Source organism: Ovis canadensis, chromosome 2, assembly GCF_042477335.2.
Source record: "Ovis canadensis isolate MfBH-ARS-UI-01 breed Bighorn chromosome 2, ARS-UI_OviCan_v2, whole genome shotgun sequence".
NCBI classification, from domain to species: Eukaryota; Metazoa; Chordata; class Mammalia; order Artiodactyla; family Bovidae; genus Ovis; species Ovis canadensis.
In genome coordinates this window covers 124,625,007-124,642,299 of record NC_091246.1, presented here as the reverse complement: position 1 = coordinate 124,642,299, position 17,293 = coordinate 124,625,007, and the positions used below count along the sequence as shown (strand labels likewise).

The 17,293-nt window shown below is 39.2% G+C and overlaps 1 protein-coding gene across 1 annotated transcript in view; it reads left to right on the top strand.

The window, feature by feature from the left end:
• Positions 1 to 17,293, top strand: part of PMS1 (PMS1 homolog 1, mismatch repair system component) — a 334,072-nt gene that overhangs the window by 245,079 nt on the left and 71,700 nt on the right. The window contains exon 16 of the mRNA XM_069576897.1: positions 7,284 to 7,334. The gene's annotated coding sequence lies outside the window, so the exon portion shown is untranslated. The remainder of the gene's footprint in view (positions 1 to 7,283; positions 7,335 to 17,293) is intronic.

Here is a 17,293-nt window from a genome sequence, read left to right as displayed (position 1 = left end):
AATGTTTGAGGGTTAATTCCCTGCTGGTCCAGTGATTAGAACTTTACATTTTCACTGCCAAGGGCCCAGGTTCAATTCCTTAGTCAGGGAATTAAGATTCCACAAGCTGCACAATGCAACTGAGAAAAAAGTCATTGTTTGATCATTCCAACAGCTGTGTTATCTCAGTCACAATATGTATGGATTACCTTTTCTCATTCAAGTTTAAATTTCCCTGCTTCTTGATGTGATGTATACTTTTGAATTATATCTTGGATATTTTGAGTATTATAAGAATATAGTTCCTATTTAAGTCCTCTCTTCTAGCAGACAGTCATCCCTTTTGGGTTCAGAACACACATCCTGACCCGTTTTTTCGTTGACTGCGGCTTGAACGACAAAGCAATTGTAGTGCGCATCTGGCATGTCTCTGCTATCTGGAGGCTGGTTTGAAGCCTGGCAATAGTCTGCATTATAGTTATGTTTTTACAGCTTTTACAGTGTTGGCTCTTTCCTGTTTTGTGCCAGGGCCACTTGAGGTTGTGCCCAGGGCTTTGTAGACAAATTCGGGAACCCCTTTCCCTACCTCTTCTCTCTTTGATCCTCCCTCTGCCCCACGTCTAGTTTGGGAGGAGATGGGATTCTGCTCTTTGCTCTTATGCTTAGTGCAAGATGGAAATGGTCAGCGGAGCTCCATTCCCACAGTGCCTGGTGTGGAGGAAGAGGGGCACTGTTCCTTTCATGATGCTTGTCTGGAGTTGAGACGATGTAATTACATGGGTTGCATTCTACGAAGCCATTCTTTTCCTAGTCCTTTGACACTAGAAGAAAATGAGTTTTCCTTGCGGTTTTTGTTTTTGTCTTGGTCTGTGCCCACTGCACATATAGGAGACAAGCAACAAACAGGAAAAAAAATCATCTCACACAGGCGATTTCTCAGATTCCTTGGTACCTAGTCTGCCTTCTTTTCTCTCTCTTTCACCATCTTCTGATAATTGCTTTGTGTATTTCATCCACAGGTTTTTCGCTGTAATCAGCAAAAGGGACAGGGTTGAACGTGCTGACTCCATCTTGTCCAGAAGTGGAAGTTTCTCTGAGAATTTAAATATCATTTAAGTTTTCTTCTGCTCTTAACATTCTCTCAGTCTATTCTTGATTTGATTGCTTCTTTTTGCTCTATTTTCATACTGGAGGCTAAATGTAAATTCATTTTTCATATTTAATAGTGAGGCACCAAAAATCAGATTTCAGGCTCTTATTTATCTGTGGGGCTAGATGACCAGCAGTTGTTATTATTAAGGCAATCCGTAGCAACCTGGCTTTTTTACTGGATGCCACTCTTAAAGTACAATTTTCAAAAAGATTAAAAAACACAAGTCATATACATTAAAATGACAAGTACCAAAGAATTTATTTTATTCAGTAAGCTATTATGACTGATTCAAAGAGCAGTTGAGAGCCTAGTATAAACACACATGCAGGTATTATATATGTATACACACACAGGCATATCTTTAGTGAATTGCAAAAGAGGAAGTCAGAGTGACACTATCTGTGTGACCTCAAAAGCATACATCCGTTCTGGGAACCGCCTGTGGGGGCCATGTGGAAAAGAGCTGACAGTTGCCTATGTATGGTGGCCAGCAAGAAAATGGGGACCTCAGTTGTCCAACCCCAAGAAACTGAATTCTAGCAACAAAAGCATGATCTTGGCAACCCAGTGCTCTGTGACAGCCCAGAGGGGTGGGGTGGGGGTGGGAGGGAAGCTCAAGAAGGAGAGGACATGTGTATACTTAGAGCTGATTCACATTGTGGTATGGCAGAAACCAACAGAACATTGTAAAGCAGTTATCCTCCAATTTTAAAAAAAAGTGAACTTGGAAGCCTTGGGCTCCAACATAAGTCTATCTGACAACCTCGTATCAGCCTTGTGATACTCATAGCAAAGAACCCCTCCTTGCCTTGTCAGACATCTGACTTACAGAACTGTGAGCTAACGAATGAATGTTGTTTTAAGCTGCTAAGCTTCTGGTAATTCATTTTACAATAACAGGAAAGCTGATACAATACCAAAAAAAAAAGTGCAAATAAATTGGTTAACTTCTAAGTAAATCTAAACATATACGTGAGAAAAATAACAGTCTTATCTATTTGGGAGGGTCTTCAATGATGACAAAAACAAAACTCTTAAGCTAAAGCATATCAACTGAAAGAGAGCTGGCTGTAGTTAAAATATTTTCAGAGCTGTATTTGAGAAGCAGAGATTTGTAGGTGTGGTATCCCTCCTAAAAGGGAATCGGATTCTAAATCTTCTCTCCTCTCCTTCTTTGGCACATGGCCATTTAATCAGAGACCATACTTCCCTGACCCCCATACAGCGAGGTGGTCGTGTGTTGTGTTCTCACCAATCTCATGTGAAGTGGAGTCATGTATTCCCCTTTCATCTTGTTTTCTGAAAAGAAATTGTTTATCCTTGAATTCTCTTCCTCCTTTCTGATTTTTGGACATGGAAAATATAGAGATGTAGCTTTGAACATACAAATACAGACATAGGGGACAGTGGAACAACAGAATGGAATCATCTGGGTCCCTGAATGACTAAGTAGAACAGAGTCATACAGCTAACCTGACTCTAACTTGTGACCATCACATGAGATAGAGATTTACATTACTTAACTCTTCATATTTTTAGATTTATTTCTTAGGGCAGCTTAACCTTAACATTAACTAAATTGGTCCCTGCAGCTGGAGTGCAACAATCATAGGAACCTAAAATATGGGGCATTTGGCTTAGCAAAATTTAGGGCTTAGCAGTGAGGCAGTAGATCTTATGTTGTGTGGGGTACAGAAGCAGTTGGCTTTTCCAGCTTGTAAGGCTCAAATTTCTGGATTCTGTATCCCCTTCCTTCTCTGCTTGCAAATTGGCATATTCTTGCCTTAGCTCATCTTTTTCTAATAACACCTTGCTAAAACGAACAAGAGTAGTGACCACATATTCCTTTTTGCTTTTAGTAATGTACTATAAGAAATAGCATGAGATAAAACTGTGACTTGCACCTTTTCCCTAAATCTTCATCAAAGAAAGACAGTCTTTTGACAGAGATCAGACTGCGGGTGTTGCCTTCCAACCTAAACCTATTGTTGAGATAGCTTCAAAGTAGCCATCACTGAAATGAGAAAGAGGGAGAGAGGGCAGCAAGACAAGCAAGAGCTGGCTTGGAAACTTTGCCTAGAAAAAGAACAAAACCCAAATTCTGATGGGATTTCTGGCGTATAAGCAAATAGGAAATAAATAGAACCAAAGCCAAATAAGGTGTTTTGTGAATTACATTTCCAACAAGTCTATAAGTAAGATCTTGTAAAAGACTGTGCTTGTTCAATCCTTGGTGCAACCCTCAGGCTTCCAAACCTGCTCTAGCAATGAAGTGGGCTATAAAAACAGTACACTCCTGCATTCCTAATCCACCCTACAACATTCTCTCCAAAATCACATAGGACCACAGATTACGAACAATGAAGCCTGTCCAGAACGCAAAGGCAGAGCCCATCGTTAACAGGGGAATTTTTCTAATAGATTAGAACCAATACATACCCAAGAAACCTTCTTTGCTACCAGGCCAAGGGGTTCTTTGTAATTCCTGCTCAGCATGATTTTTCTCCCTCCTGTGGGCAGGTGACTGCTCTGTAGTTCTAGTTTTTCCTTTATCCAAAGGGTCTTCCATCATAGCGTAGTAGGGTTACGGTTTGTATAATTTCTATTAGCATATTGTTCATAGGACTAAAATGCACCTCATATGAGCTGAATGGAGAGAATTTTGCAGCACCTGGATGTTTGGATTTTGGATTAGGTGGGATCTTGGATTGTGTTTCATAAAGAGGCAACAGACCTTTTCTATGTGTGGAAGAAAAGTAGGCATAGGTATTTAAATGGCCAGACTTCTGGTTGTCTCCAAAAGGTCTATTCTCCCTTTCTTCCTAGGTACTTGGTCTTAGCAGCAAGAGACTTACATTTCCCAGTCTGACTGGCAGATGGATATTGCCATGTGGCTGACTATTTGCTTTTAGACAGGAATGCTGGGTAACTGCTGCCTCACTGGCTTGAAAGAAAATTGCTTGCACTGGATTTTTCTTGTTTCTCCTTCCTGTGGCATAGGTGTGGCAGCAGTCCAGTGTTGACCATGCAGACATTGACCAGCTGGGACAGCATCCCAGCAGATGATGGCGCAATGACATGGAAGCAGGCCAGAGCCCTGAGTGATATGGAACAGAGCTCCATATATCCTGGACTGCTTTCAACCTGGACCGCTCATGTCAAGAGCAAATGGAGAAATGCTTTTTTGTTAAGGATCTGTGTCTTTGAGTAGCTTATTAATTCAGAAAGCTAAGACAATGTCTTCAGATAGAATTTGTTAAGCACATATGACAAAATCTTAAGGGTAACCACAAATAAAAATGTAATGTATATCTTCTAGTCTGCTGCTGCTGCTGCTGCTAAGTCCCTTCAGTCGTGTCTGACTCTATGCGACCCCATAGATGGCAGCCCACCAGGCTCTCCCGTCCCTGGGATTCTTCAGGCAAGAACACTGAAGTGGGTTGCCATTTCCTTCTCCAATGCATGAAAGTGAAAAGTGAAAGTGAAGTCACACAGTCATGTCCGACTCTTTGCGACCCCATGGACCGCAGCCCACCAGGCTCCTCCATCCATGGGATTGTCCAGGCAAGAGTACTGGAGTGGGGTGCCATTGCCTTCTCCAAACTTCTAGTCTAAAAGTCTTAATTCTCCTTCCCACTCAAAAGACAAGGAAGTAATAGAAGCAAAGGAGAAAAGCAGAACAAACAGCACAAAATAAGATTATAGTAACAAGCCCAGAAGTATAAATAATTGGAATAATGTATTGAACTAATAAATTCATCAATTAAAAGTCATCATAATATAGAAAGGTAGAAGTAAGAAGAATATCAAAACTGTATGAAGCAATAGAGTAAGTCCCCTACATACAAACGTTCAAGTTGCAAGCTTTCAAAGATGCAAATGTGTGTTTGGATGCGGAGTCCGAAGAGGTCTTCAGCAACTCAGTGGCCTTCAGCGAGAAGCTGGGGCGAGATCTGCAAGAGAACGGCTTCACTGAACTCCTTGCCATGCAACACGAGGAGCTTACTAATGAAACCTGATGGAACTGGAGGCCCAGAGAAAGGACAAAGAGAGGCCAGAGGAAGAAGTAACTAAAGAACCAGAGAGACCCATGACGCAGGAAATGGCAGGGGGATATTCTTCATTGGAAAAGGCACTCTTAGCTTTTGAGGCACAGGACCCAAATGTAGAACGCTGCAGGAAGGTTGCAGCTGCTGTTCAGAATGCCGTCCAGTGCTACAGTGTCATCCATGATGGGAAAAAAAAGAGCTACCACACAGACACCACTGGATCTTTTTTCAAGAGGGTAGATAGGATTGAATCCAGCAAGGAACCAGGACCATCAGGCGTGAGTGAAATTGCAGCTTGCCCTCTGTCTTCTATTGCTGACGATCCTTCAGCTCTGCCATCTCCCACCTCCTCTCCCTCCTCCAGTCAGTAACTCTTCTTCCCTGTCCACTCGATGCCAGCTCTTATACTGTACTACTATGCTTTTCAAGGTACTGTACTGTAAGATTAAAAATGTTTATTTTTGTGTGTTTGTGTGAAAAGAATTATAAACCTATTACAGTACAGTGCTATATAGGTGATTATGTTACTTTGGTACCTGGGCTAACTTTGTTGGACTTACAGACGAAATTGGATTTATGAACGTGCCCTCAGAACAGAGCTTGTTTGTATGTAGAGGACTTACTATAACCAGAATAATATTGAGTTAGTTGGGAAGAGAAAAATATCATATATTAACGCATATATATGAAATTTAGAAAAATAGTGCTGATGAACCTATTTACAGGGCAGGAACAGAGATGCGGAAGAGAACAGGCGTGTGGACACAGCAAGGGGGAGGAGAGGTCGGGATGAATTGAGAAAGTAGCCCTGACATATATCAATCACCCTGTGTGAAATAGCAGCTGGCGAAAGCAGCTGTATAGCGCAGAGAGCTCAGCTCAGTGCTCCGCGAAGACCTGAAGGGGTGGGGTGGGGAGTGGGCTGGGAGGCAGGTCCAGGAAGGAGGTGATATGTGCATGCTTACAGCTGATTCGCGGAGTTGTGCAGAAACCAGCACAGCCTTGTAAACAGAGCCATGGTATCTATGGGTATTGTTTTAAAAGATGCTGAAACTTATCTAGGAATGTCTCCTTGATTCTGGGTATAGAAAAACCTCAAGGAATTCTCAAAAAATTGCTATAACTTCTAAATAAATTGAGCAGGGTAGCTCAGATAAATTTCAGAAAAGAGTGGCAATGCTTGTATACTAAAAACTTCAAAATAATGCTGGGAGAAGTTAAAGATCTGCATTAGTAGAGAGAGATTTCATATTCATAGATTGGAAAACTCGGTATTGTCAAGGCGACCTTCTGTCTAAATTGATCTACAAATTCAATTCAGTTCTTATCAAAATCCTAGCAGATATTTTTTTTTTTTGTAGAAATGAACAAGCTGATCCTAAAAATTTATATAGAAATGCAGAGGGCCTAGAATAAAGAAAAGAATTTGAAAAACAAGACAATTTTCCTTTTTTTTTTTTTAAAGAATTTGGATGTCCTTAACTTATTTTTGTTTCTCATGGCACTAACTTTCAGGACCTGTATTACAAAGGTGATATAAATTTAGAAAGTAGACCTTTTTGCCTTTTTTTTTAGTTTTAGGGTGAAAGTATAAGTTTTTCACCATTACTTGTGATGTCAGCTATGTATTTTTTGAATATATTCTTTGTAAGATCGAGAATACTTTCCTTATTCCTTAGTTGTTTAGAGTTTTTTGTTTTTGTCATTAATATTTAACTTTGTCAAATGTTTTTGGTGCATCAATTGAGATGATCATGTGATTTTTGTCTTTCATTCTACAAATATAGTGTATGGTACTAATTTATCTTCAAATGTTAAACCAAGCTTGCTTCCTCAGATAAATCTTAATGGGTCCTGGTGTTATAATACTTTTTATATGTTGGATTCCATTTGCTAATATTTTTAAGGATGTTTGTGTCTTATTTGTGAGGGATATTTGTCCCTACCTTTCTTTTCTTTTCTTGTGATGTCTTAGTCTATCTTTGAAATCAGGATAATATTGATCTCATAGAATAAGTGGAAAATTATTTCTTCCCTTCTCTTTCTTTACTGAAAGAGTTTTTGAAGAAATAGGATTTGATTACGTCTTCTTTGTTTGATAGATTTCATCAGAGAAACCATCTGGACCTGAGCTTTTCTTTATGAGAAAATTTGTAAGTAACTCAGTCTCTTTTTTTGTTATATATCTGTTTAAGTTTTTCTACTTTGTAATTTTTGTCATTTGTATCATTCTAAGTATTTATCATTTCGTTAAAGTTGTCTAATTCATTGGTCTAAAGTTGTTTATGATGCTCACTTGTTTAGCCTTTTTTTGTAGGGCCGTTGGAATTGATGTGCCCTCTCACCCTTGATTCTGGTAACTCGTGTCTTCTCTTTTCCTGGTCATTGTAACTGTAAGCCCCGTCTTACATCAATTGGATATGTTGTGTTTTTGTTTTCATACAGTTTATGATATTTTCTAATATATCTTGTGATTTTTACTTTGACTTCTGGATTATTCTGAAATGTCTTTACTTTCCAAATATTGCAGAATCTCAAAGGTTTTTCTTCGTTAATTTTAAGTTGAATTCCTTTGTGGCCAAAGGATAGATATAACTGTGTGAAAAAAATTTATTTTAAGAGTTTTTTATATTAGTATACAAATTAAGATTTCTTTGAATATGTTCAAAGAATAAAATTAAAATTTTATTTTTTAATGTCAATATTTATGTCCAAAGCCTTTATAACTATTTAAACTTCTGATGAATAGTTTTAGGCAGCAGCTAAAAATTTGTAAAGGGACATATAGATGTAGATTTTCAAAATTCTTATGGGGAATATGAGAACAAAAGTTTGAAAATTATTGTTCTAAATCATACCTCTGCTTGTGGCCCTAAATAAATATGGACATGACATTTATTTGAAAACTGACATAAATTCAGTTTTCAAATCTGATAGTGTTTTCAGAGTGATTTAAGGACAATCCATAAGAATACAAGGTTGTCAGAGTAACTTCTTCAGACTCTGTGGGCCAATTGTCATCTTCCACTCAACTCTCTTCAAGTCTTATTTTCTGCATATCTTGACCTGCAAGCAACAAAAAATCTTTGCTCACTATGAAGCTTGTAAATGGTATCATATTGTTTATTTTCAGTTACCTTTCCTCACTAGTGTATTTGTCATTTATGAGGCTGCATTTACTTAGGAGTGTAGCTGAGGCTGGAACATCCAACATAAATCTTGGCTGAAACGAGAACCATCATCCTCATCCTCCAGGTCTCCTTTCCCCAGTGGCCTCAAATCTCTCATTAGTGCAAGCTTGAATTTGTGTAGCATAAAAGCTGAATTTTAGGAGGGCTGAAAGAAAGATGCTAGTCCTTTCAGCACCTGGGAACAGAAGACCTAAAACATCACTTTTGTCCCACATTGTTGTGATAGTGACATTTGACATGACTTCATGAAGCAAGTCACAAAGCTAGTGCAGATTCAAGGGAAGGAAGAACAGACCCATCTTTTCTTGATGTGAGGGGTGTGTGTGAGATAGAATTTGGAAACTCTTAGACATGTAGATTTGTTCCTCAATTTTCTATTCATATCAATTTTTCCATTCAGATTCTGCATTGTCTTGTTTTAACAATATTTGGGTTCTTGCTATATCAGATATCAGTCCATTATGTCAGCTGCAGTGAAAAAAATTTTTTGCCTAAATGTCATATCTTTTAAGTCTGTTTACAATTTCTTATGCCATACATGTTTGTTTTTTGAAATTAAGTTATTTATTTTAATTGGAGGCTAATTACTAATATTGTAGTGGTTTTTGCCATACATTGGCATGAATCAGCCGTGAGTATACATGTGTCCCCCATCCTGAACCCCCTCTCCCCTCCCTCCCCATCCCATCCCTCTGGGTCATTCCAGTGCACCAGCCCTGAGCACCCTGTCTCATGCATCGAACTTAGACTGGTGATCTGTTTCACATATGATAATACATACTGCTGCTGCTGCTGCTGCTAAGTCGCTTCAGTCATGTCTGACTCTGTGCGACCCCATAGACGGCAGCCCACCAGGCTCCCCTGTCCCTGGGGTTCTCCAGGCAAGAACACTGGACTGGGTTGCCATTTCCTTCTCCAATGCATAAAAATGAAAAGTGAAAGCGAAGTCACTCAGTCGTGTCCGACTCTTAGCGACCCCATGGACCGCAGCCTACCAGGCTCCTCCATCCATGGGATTTTCCAGGCAAGAGTACTGGAGTGGGGTGCCATTGCCTTCTCCGATCATACACACATTTCAGTGCTGTTCTCTCAAATCATTCCACCCTCGCCTTCTTCCACAGAGTCCAAAAGTCTGTTTATATGTGTGTCTCTTTTGCTGTCTCACATATAGGGTCATACGTTACCATCATTGTAACTTAGTCAAACATGTTTTATGTATGATTTTTTACCTTTAACATTTCTACTTTTAGTTGTAAGTGTTTAATCAATCTAGAATTTAAGTTTGTATGTGCTATGAGACCAGGGTCCAGGTTTATTCCTGGCAGATGATCGGCTAATTGAGTAAGTATCACATATTACATATAGCATCTTTTCCCCAGTGAAGTGAAATACCTCATTTGTCACATATATGCTCAGAATGATTTCTGGATTACCTATTCTGTTTAACTAAATTGGGTGTTTTTTTAAAACCATTAAAAAAAAACCAATTTGGCCATATTTAGTATATTTATATTATTGTGCGATCATCACCACCCATCCATCTCCAGAATCTTTTCATCTTCCCCAGTGAAGTTAGGTACACATTAAACAGCCCCCACCCACCACCCACCTTCTGGCAACTACCATTCTATTTTCTGTCTCTGTGAATTTGACTATTCTAGGTACCAGACTTCCGTGGTGGCTCAGATGGTCAACAATCCGCCTGCAATGAGAGAGACCTGGGTTCGATCCATGAGTTGGGAAGATCCCCTGGAGGAGGGCATGGCAACCTACTTCAGTATTCCTGTCTGGAGAATCCCCATGGACAGAGGAGCCTGGCGGGCTACAGTCCATGGGGTTGCAAAGAGTTGGATACGACTGAGAGACTAAGCGTAGCACATTCTAGATCCCTCATACGAATGAAATCATATAGTATTTATCTCTTGTGACTGGCTTATTTCACTTAGGCCTCAAGGTTTATCCATGTTGTTGATGTCAAAATTTCCTTTCTTTTTAAGCCTGACTAATATTCTATTGTGTGTATACTATATTTTGTTTATCCATTCATCCATCAGTGGACATTAGGCTTGCTTATACCATTGAGCTATGAACATGGATGTACAAATATCTCAAGTCCCTGCTTTCGACCTTTGGGGTATATGTCTAATAACTGAGCCATTTTACCTATTTCTATGCCATGCAGCTTCCCCAGGTGGTGCAGTGGTAAAGAACTTGCCTGCAGGAGATGCACGAGATGCAAGTGTGATCCCTATGTCAGGAAGATTCCCTGGAGTTGTTGCTGTTGTTCAGTCACTCGGTTGTATGCCAGTCTTTGCAGCCCACATGAACTGTAGCACACTGAGTTTCCTTGCCCTTCACCATCTCCCGTTTGCTCAAACTCACGTCCATTGAGTCAGTGATGCCATCCAACCGTCTCATCCTCTTCTGTCATCCCCTTCTCCTCCTGCCTTCAATCTTTCCCAGCATCAGGATCTTTTCCAACGAGTCCCCTCTTCACATCAAGTGACCAAAGTATTGGAGCTTCAGCTTCAGCATCAGTCCTCCCAATCAATATTCAGGGTTGATATCATTTTAGTATTGACTGGTTTGATCTCCTTGAATCCAAGGGACTCTCTGCTGTCTTCTCCAACTCTGCAGTTCAAATGCATCAATTCTTCAGCACTCACCCTTCTTTATGGTCCAACACTCACATCGGTACATGACTACTAGAAAAACCATAGGTTTGACTAGAGGGACCTTTGTTGGCAAAGTAATGTCTCTGCTTTTTAATAGGCTGTCTAGTTTTGTCATAGCTTTTCTTCCAAGGAACAAGTGTCTTTTAATTTCATGGCTGAAGTCACCGTCTGCAGTGATTCTGGAGCCCAAGGAAATAAAGTCTATCACTGTTCCCACTGTTTCCTCATCTATTTGCCATGAAGTGATGGGGCCAGATGCCATGATCTTAATTTTTTGAATGTTGAATTTTAAGCCAGCTTTTTCACTCTCCTCTTTCACATTCACCAAGGGGTTCTTTAGTTCTTATTCACTTTTTGCCAGAAGGGTGGTATCATCTGCATATCTGAGGTTATTGATATTTCTCCCAGCAATCTTGATTTAAGCTTGGGCTTCATCCAGCCCAGCATTTCTCATGATGTACTCTGCATATACGTTAGATAAGAAGAGCGACAACATACAGCTTTGACATGCTCCTTTCCCAATTGTGAACCAGTCTGTTGTTCCATGTCTGGTTATAACTGTTGCTTCTTTACCTCCACACAGATTTCTCAGGAAGAAGGTAAGGTGTTTTGGTATTCCCATCTCTTTAAAAATTTTTCACAGTTTGCAGTGATCCACATAGTCAAAGGCTTTAGAGTAGTCAATGAAGCAGAAGTAGATGTTTTTCTGAAATTCTCTTGCTTTTTCTATGATCCAACAGATGTTGGCAATTTGATCCTCTGCCTTTTCTAAATCCAGCTTGAACATCTGGAAGTTCTTGATTCACGTACTATTGAAGGCTTGTTGTACAGTCACTCAGGTGTGTCCGACTCTTTTTGGCCCTATGGACTGCAGCACGCTAGGCTTCCCTGTCCCTCACTATCTCCCAGAGTTTGCTCAAACTCATGTCCATTGAATCAATGGTGCCTTCCAAACATTTCGTCCTCTGCCATTCCCCTTCTCCTCCTGCCTGCAATCTTTCCCAGCGTCAGGGTTTATTCCAATGAGTTGGCTCTTCAAATCAGGTGGTCAAAGTACTGAAGCTTCAGTTTCAGCATCAGTCCTTCTGATGATTATTCAGGCTTGTTTTCTTTTAGGATTGACTGCTTTGATGTCCTTGCTATCCAAGGGACTGTCAAGAGTCTTCTCTAGCACCACAGTTCAAAAGCATTAATTTTTTGGTGCTCAGCCTTTGTTATGGTCCTACTCTCACATCCATACATGATTACTGGAAAAACCATAACTTTAACTATACGGATCTTTGTCAGCAAAGTGATGTCTGGATGATGAGATATTACCCATACCTATAAATCTATACTGTTTTTGCCTTATAAAATCTATGATATCCTCCAAGGAGGTACTAGATACAGTAAGGAATGTATTTGACGTCATACTGTGTAAATGGCAGGTATGTGGAAGTCAAGAGATGGGAGAGAATCGCCCTGTCGACCATGGTGTTTCGACTGGAGATGCTGTCATGGGACAACATCCTGGTAGATGTGGGCTTCCTAAACGTGTGAGCCTCCATCAGGCAGTCAGTTGGCAGATATGCACTTGGAATCTGAAAAGTCTTTTTGAATGAGAAACCAAAATAAGATTTATGAGGCTGGTTTATATTAGTTTTGTAAGTTGCCTAGTTCTTTCTAATACTGTGTACAGGGGCACAAATAAAGCCATATTTATACATACCTTGTGAAACTGTAGACTGGTCACAAGTCCAATGCAATTCTAAACTATACTAAGTATACTGTTAAGAAAAAATATTGAGGCATATTTAAAATTATGTCATTGAAGACCAGTGCACAGGTGTAATTTGTTTAGGTCTTAATTTAGACTTGAGAAACCTTCAGTGTGCATTCAAATTCACTCATACTGATTCTAGAGTCAACTGTAAACTTTTGGTTATAACCTCTCATACATCTAATAATCCATTTCTTCAGTATTTCTAGCCTAGATTATTGATGTACTTACTCTACCTATATATCTTTTCCCTCACTGTAAAGGAAAATCTCTAAATATATTTATAATCAATTCAAAATGATTAATGTCTAGAGGAATTACAGTTATGTCTCCAAATCAGGTATCAGCATTTGCAGTACCCTGCTTATTTAACTTCTATGCAGAGTACATCATGAGAAATGCTGGGCTGGAAGAAGCACAGGCTGGAATCAAGATTGCTGTGAGAAATATCAATAACCTCATATACGCAGATGACACCACCCTTACGGCAGAAAGTGAAGAGGACCTAAAAAGCCTCTTGATGAAAGTGAAAGGTAGAGTGAAAAAGTTGGCTTAAAGCTCAACATTCAGAAAATGAAGATCGTGGCATCTGGTCCCATCACTTCATGGCAAATAGATGGAGAAACAGGGGAAACAGTGTTAGACTTTATTTTTGGGGGGATCCAAAATTACTGCAGATGGTGATTGCAGCCATGAAATTAAAAGATGCTTACTCCTTGGAAGGAAAGTTATGACCAACCTAGATAGCATATTTAAAAGCAGAGCCATTACTTTGCCAGCAAAGGTCCATCTAGTCAAGGCTATGGTTTTTCCTGTGGTCATGTATGGAAGTAAGAGTTGGACAGTGAAGAAAGCTGAGTGCTGAAGAACTGATGCTTTTGAAGTGTGGTGTTGGAGAAGACTCTTGAGAGTCCCTTGGACTGCAAGGAGATCCAACCAGTCCATCCTAAAGGAGATCAGCCCTGAGATTTCTTTGGAAGGACTGATGCTGAAGCTGAGACTCCAGTACTTTGGCCACCTCATGCGAAGAGTTGACTCATTGGAAAAGATCGTGATTCTGGGAGGGATTGGGGGCAGGAGGAGAAGGGGACGACAGAGGATGAGATGGCTGGATGGCATCACCAACTCAATGGACATGAGTTTGAGTAAGCTCTGAAGTTGGTGATGGACAGGGAGGACTGGTGTGCTGCAATCCAAGGGGTCACAAAGATTCAGACTCAACTGAGCAACTGAACTGAATTGAACTAACAGCAGAAAGTGAAGGGGAACTAAAGAACCTCTTGATGAAGGTGAAAGAGGATAGCGAAAAAGCTGGCTTAAAACTCAACATTCAAAAAACAAAGATCATGGCATCCAGTCCCATCTCTTCAGGCAAATAGATGGGAAAAAATTGAAACCGTAAAAGACTTTACTTTCTTGGGCTCCAAAATCACTGTGGAAGGTGACTGCAGCCATGAAATGAAAAGCTTGCTCCTTGGAAGGAAAGCTACAACAAACCTGGACAGCATATTAAAAACAAAAGGCACCACTTGGCAGACAAAAGTCCGTACAGTCAAAGATATGGTTTTTCCACTGGTCATGTATGGATGTGAGAATTGGACCATAAAGAAGCCTGGGCACCAAAGAACTGATAGTTTTGAACTGTGGTGTTGGAGAAGACTCTTGAGACAGCAAGGAGATAGTTGAATGGCATCACTGATTCAATGGATGTGAGTTTGAGCCAACTCTGGGAGACAGTGAAGGACAGAGGAGCCTGGTATGCTGCAGTCCATGGGACTGCAAAGAGTGGCACATGACTGAGCAACTGAACAACAACATTTCTAATGGCCTTATTATATCTGGCTTTGTAGCTGCTGGAAACAAAAAAAATAGCTACTATCAAATTCCTACCTTCTGATTGTATGTGAGTGCCTCCAAATGGCAGAATCTAACCAGAATTCACTTGGCGATGGACTTTGGAAAATGTCATTTTCAAGCAACTAGTCCCAGTGATTCAAGGGATAATACAGAAGTGTGAATGTGTAGGAGATGAGTGTCAATGAAAAGTTTCTAGGACACTGGCCTGCTATCTTGTATACAACATGTTCTTAGTAAAGGTTTATTGAATTAAATTGAAGGAACATTTTGTTTGTTTAGTGTGCTAGGCACTTCACAGAATGCTTAAGTAATAAAACCATTTCCTGCTTTCAAGTAGTTTACAATCTACTACTTGTAAGGCCAAGCCAGCAGGAAAGGCTGAAGTGTAGCAACTAACAATGCCTTGAGGTATAATGTAATAGTCGGTGAATAAAGATTACAGGTGAAGTCCTGAAAGAAATCGGGGCAAAGAATAAATTCAGCTTGGAGGACAGAAAGAAGATGGCTTTTTGGATGAAATGATCTATATTTTAGATATTGAAAAGGCTTTTGAAACTGAGTGGAGAAATTAAATTGAAAGGAAAAAAGCAGGAGTCATAGCAGCAAGATGTGAGAGCAAATGGCATTTTGGGGGAGTCAGTACAGTGTAGCTATAACTTAATGAATTTTTTCATGTTAAAGTAATTATGTAAGTTTCTAAAAATAAGATAAATTTTATTTTTCAACCAAACATATTAATTTACTTAAGTCTTTTATACATATGTATTTCAACTATGAACTCAAGTGTAACCCAGGTCCAAAATGCCATGATTAGAATTTGGGAACAACTTTACTGCATACACTGGAATATAAGTATTTAAACTGGCCCTTGGAAAGATTATATACCTTAGCATTAACTTTATACTCAACACCATTTGTTAACAGAGTAATATTTCTTGCCCCCTAACCCTTGCCCTCACCCCGCATGCCACATTATGTTCCAAATCCGAGCCTGTGACATGCGTGCACAAAGCTGTACTCTTCGTAGAGTTAGTGGGGATCACGTGATACTACGTGCTTGAGATCAAACCTGGCTTGAGGTTTCAGCTAACTAATTTCTCTATCAGGTTTCACAGGCTGCATATACCAATCTCTTTTTTCATAGAGGGGGGAGTACATATAAACACAGCCTCTTGGTAAATTTTGTTTTCATTTCCATTTAAACAGGAGGAAATAGATTAGGATAAAGATTTAAACAACACTTTATTTTTAAATAAGGTGATGTTCATAAGTCTGCCACAATTAGCACCCAAAATTCAGTGTGACCTTTATGGCAGCTGGTGATACTCTAATATTTCTGAGTAGTACATAAAAGGTGAAAGGGCATATCTCTTTTCAGTGTGCATATGTAACTGCAATACATATTAATAGGAGTTCATACTTGTGGATAATCTTGGAATGTATATTTATAATTAGGAATAGTTATGTGAATTTGATATAAATATCTGTCATCAGTGGTGTTTGATTATCAATTTCCCTTGTACATTTTGTAAGAACTATAAGGAGATGATAGCCCACTCTTCGGTTTTATAAGAGGTAATGAGAGAATGTTCAGAATTCTTTAAATTCTTTCACGTGTAACAAGATTTGTTCAAAATCCATAAATTTAAATATGAGGATACTTTTTTGTTTCTGTTTGTTTGTTTGTTTATTTGCAAACCTGTAGCAAATGATCACAGCAGGTATTGTCGAATTTCACTATGTAATTTTGTGTATGAAATTCAATTCTTAACTGCCTGTTTTCTGTCATCCCAGAAGAAACCTCAGGAGCAGAGGATGGTTGTTCTACTATATTCTGCTTCTCTCTGCTCAGACTTGCCTTATTTTCTGGTTTCCCTTAGTTTCCCTTTCTTTGCTTAGCTTTTTGATTACCCTCATTACCTGCCATATGCTTCAGATATGATCAGTAATTAGTGAAAAGTGGAGAGAAACGTAAAAGCATTTTTGTGTAGAGTATTTCAGGTGGTTTTACTTTCTCTTTTATATATTTTTTTCTGTGTTGTTTGGGGTATATAAGAATTAGAAAAATGAAAAAACTATTCTGATGGCAAAAAACTAGCATTGGACATTCTCAGAATTTTAAGAACTTAATCAGTAGGATTCTTAACGTGTAGGCTTTAGAGACAAGCCTAGTTTCCCATGATTAAGATTAATTTTCAAGTGAATTGATTTCACTTGTTCAAGATGTTGCTCTTCCTAGGAGATTTTATCAAACAATTCACTGAATTTTAGGAATGGCTTTGCATTATATGTCAAACAAAATGATAACTTCTCTCTTTTATAAGACTGTGAAAGCAGGGCCCCTACCTCCTTTCCTCTTTATATGGAATATAGCTCGAGCTCTCGTGTCTTTAATGTTCAGTAGATATTTGTTGAGTTATGTAGCACATGGTACACTTACAAATCAGTTTAAGAAATGCTTCAACAGAAAAACTGGCAAGGTAAATGAAGTACATTTTTATGTATATATAAAGTAATGCAATCCACAATTCACAAAAAAAGAGGCATAAATGTCCAATAATCATAAAAGATATTTTCCCTTATAAGAATCAAACAAGACAAATGGTAACCGCTGATGTATCTTTTTTTTC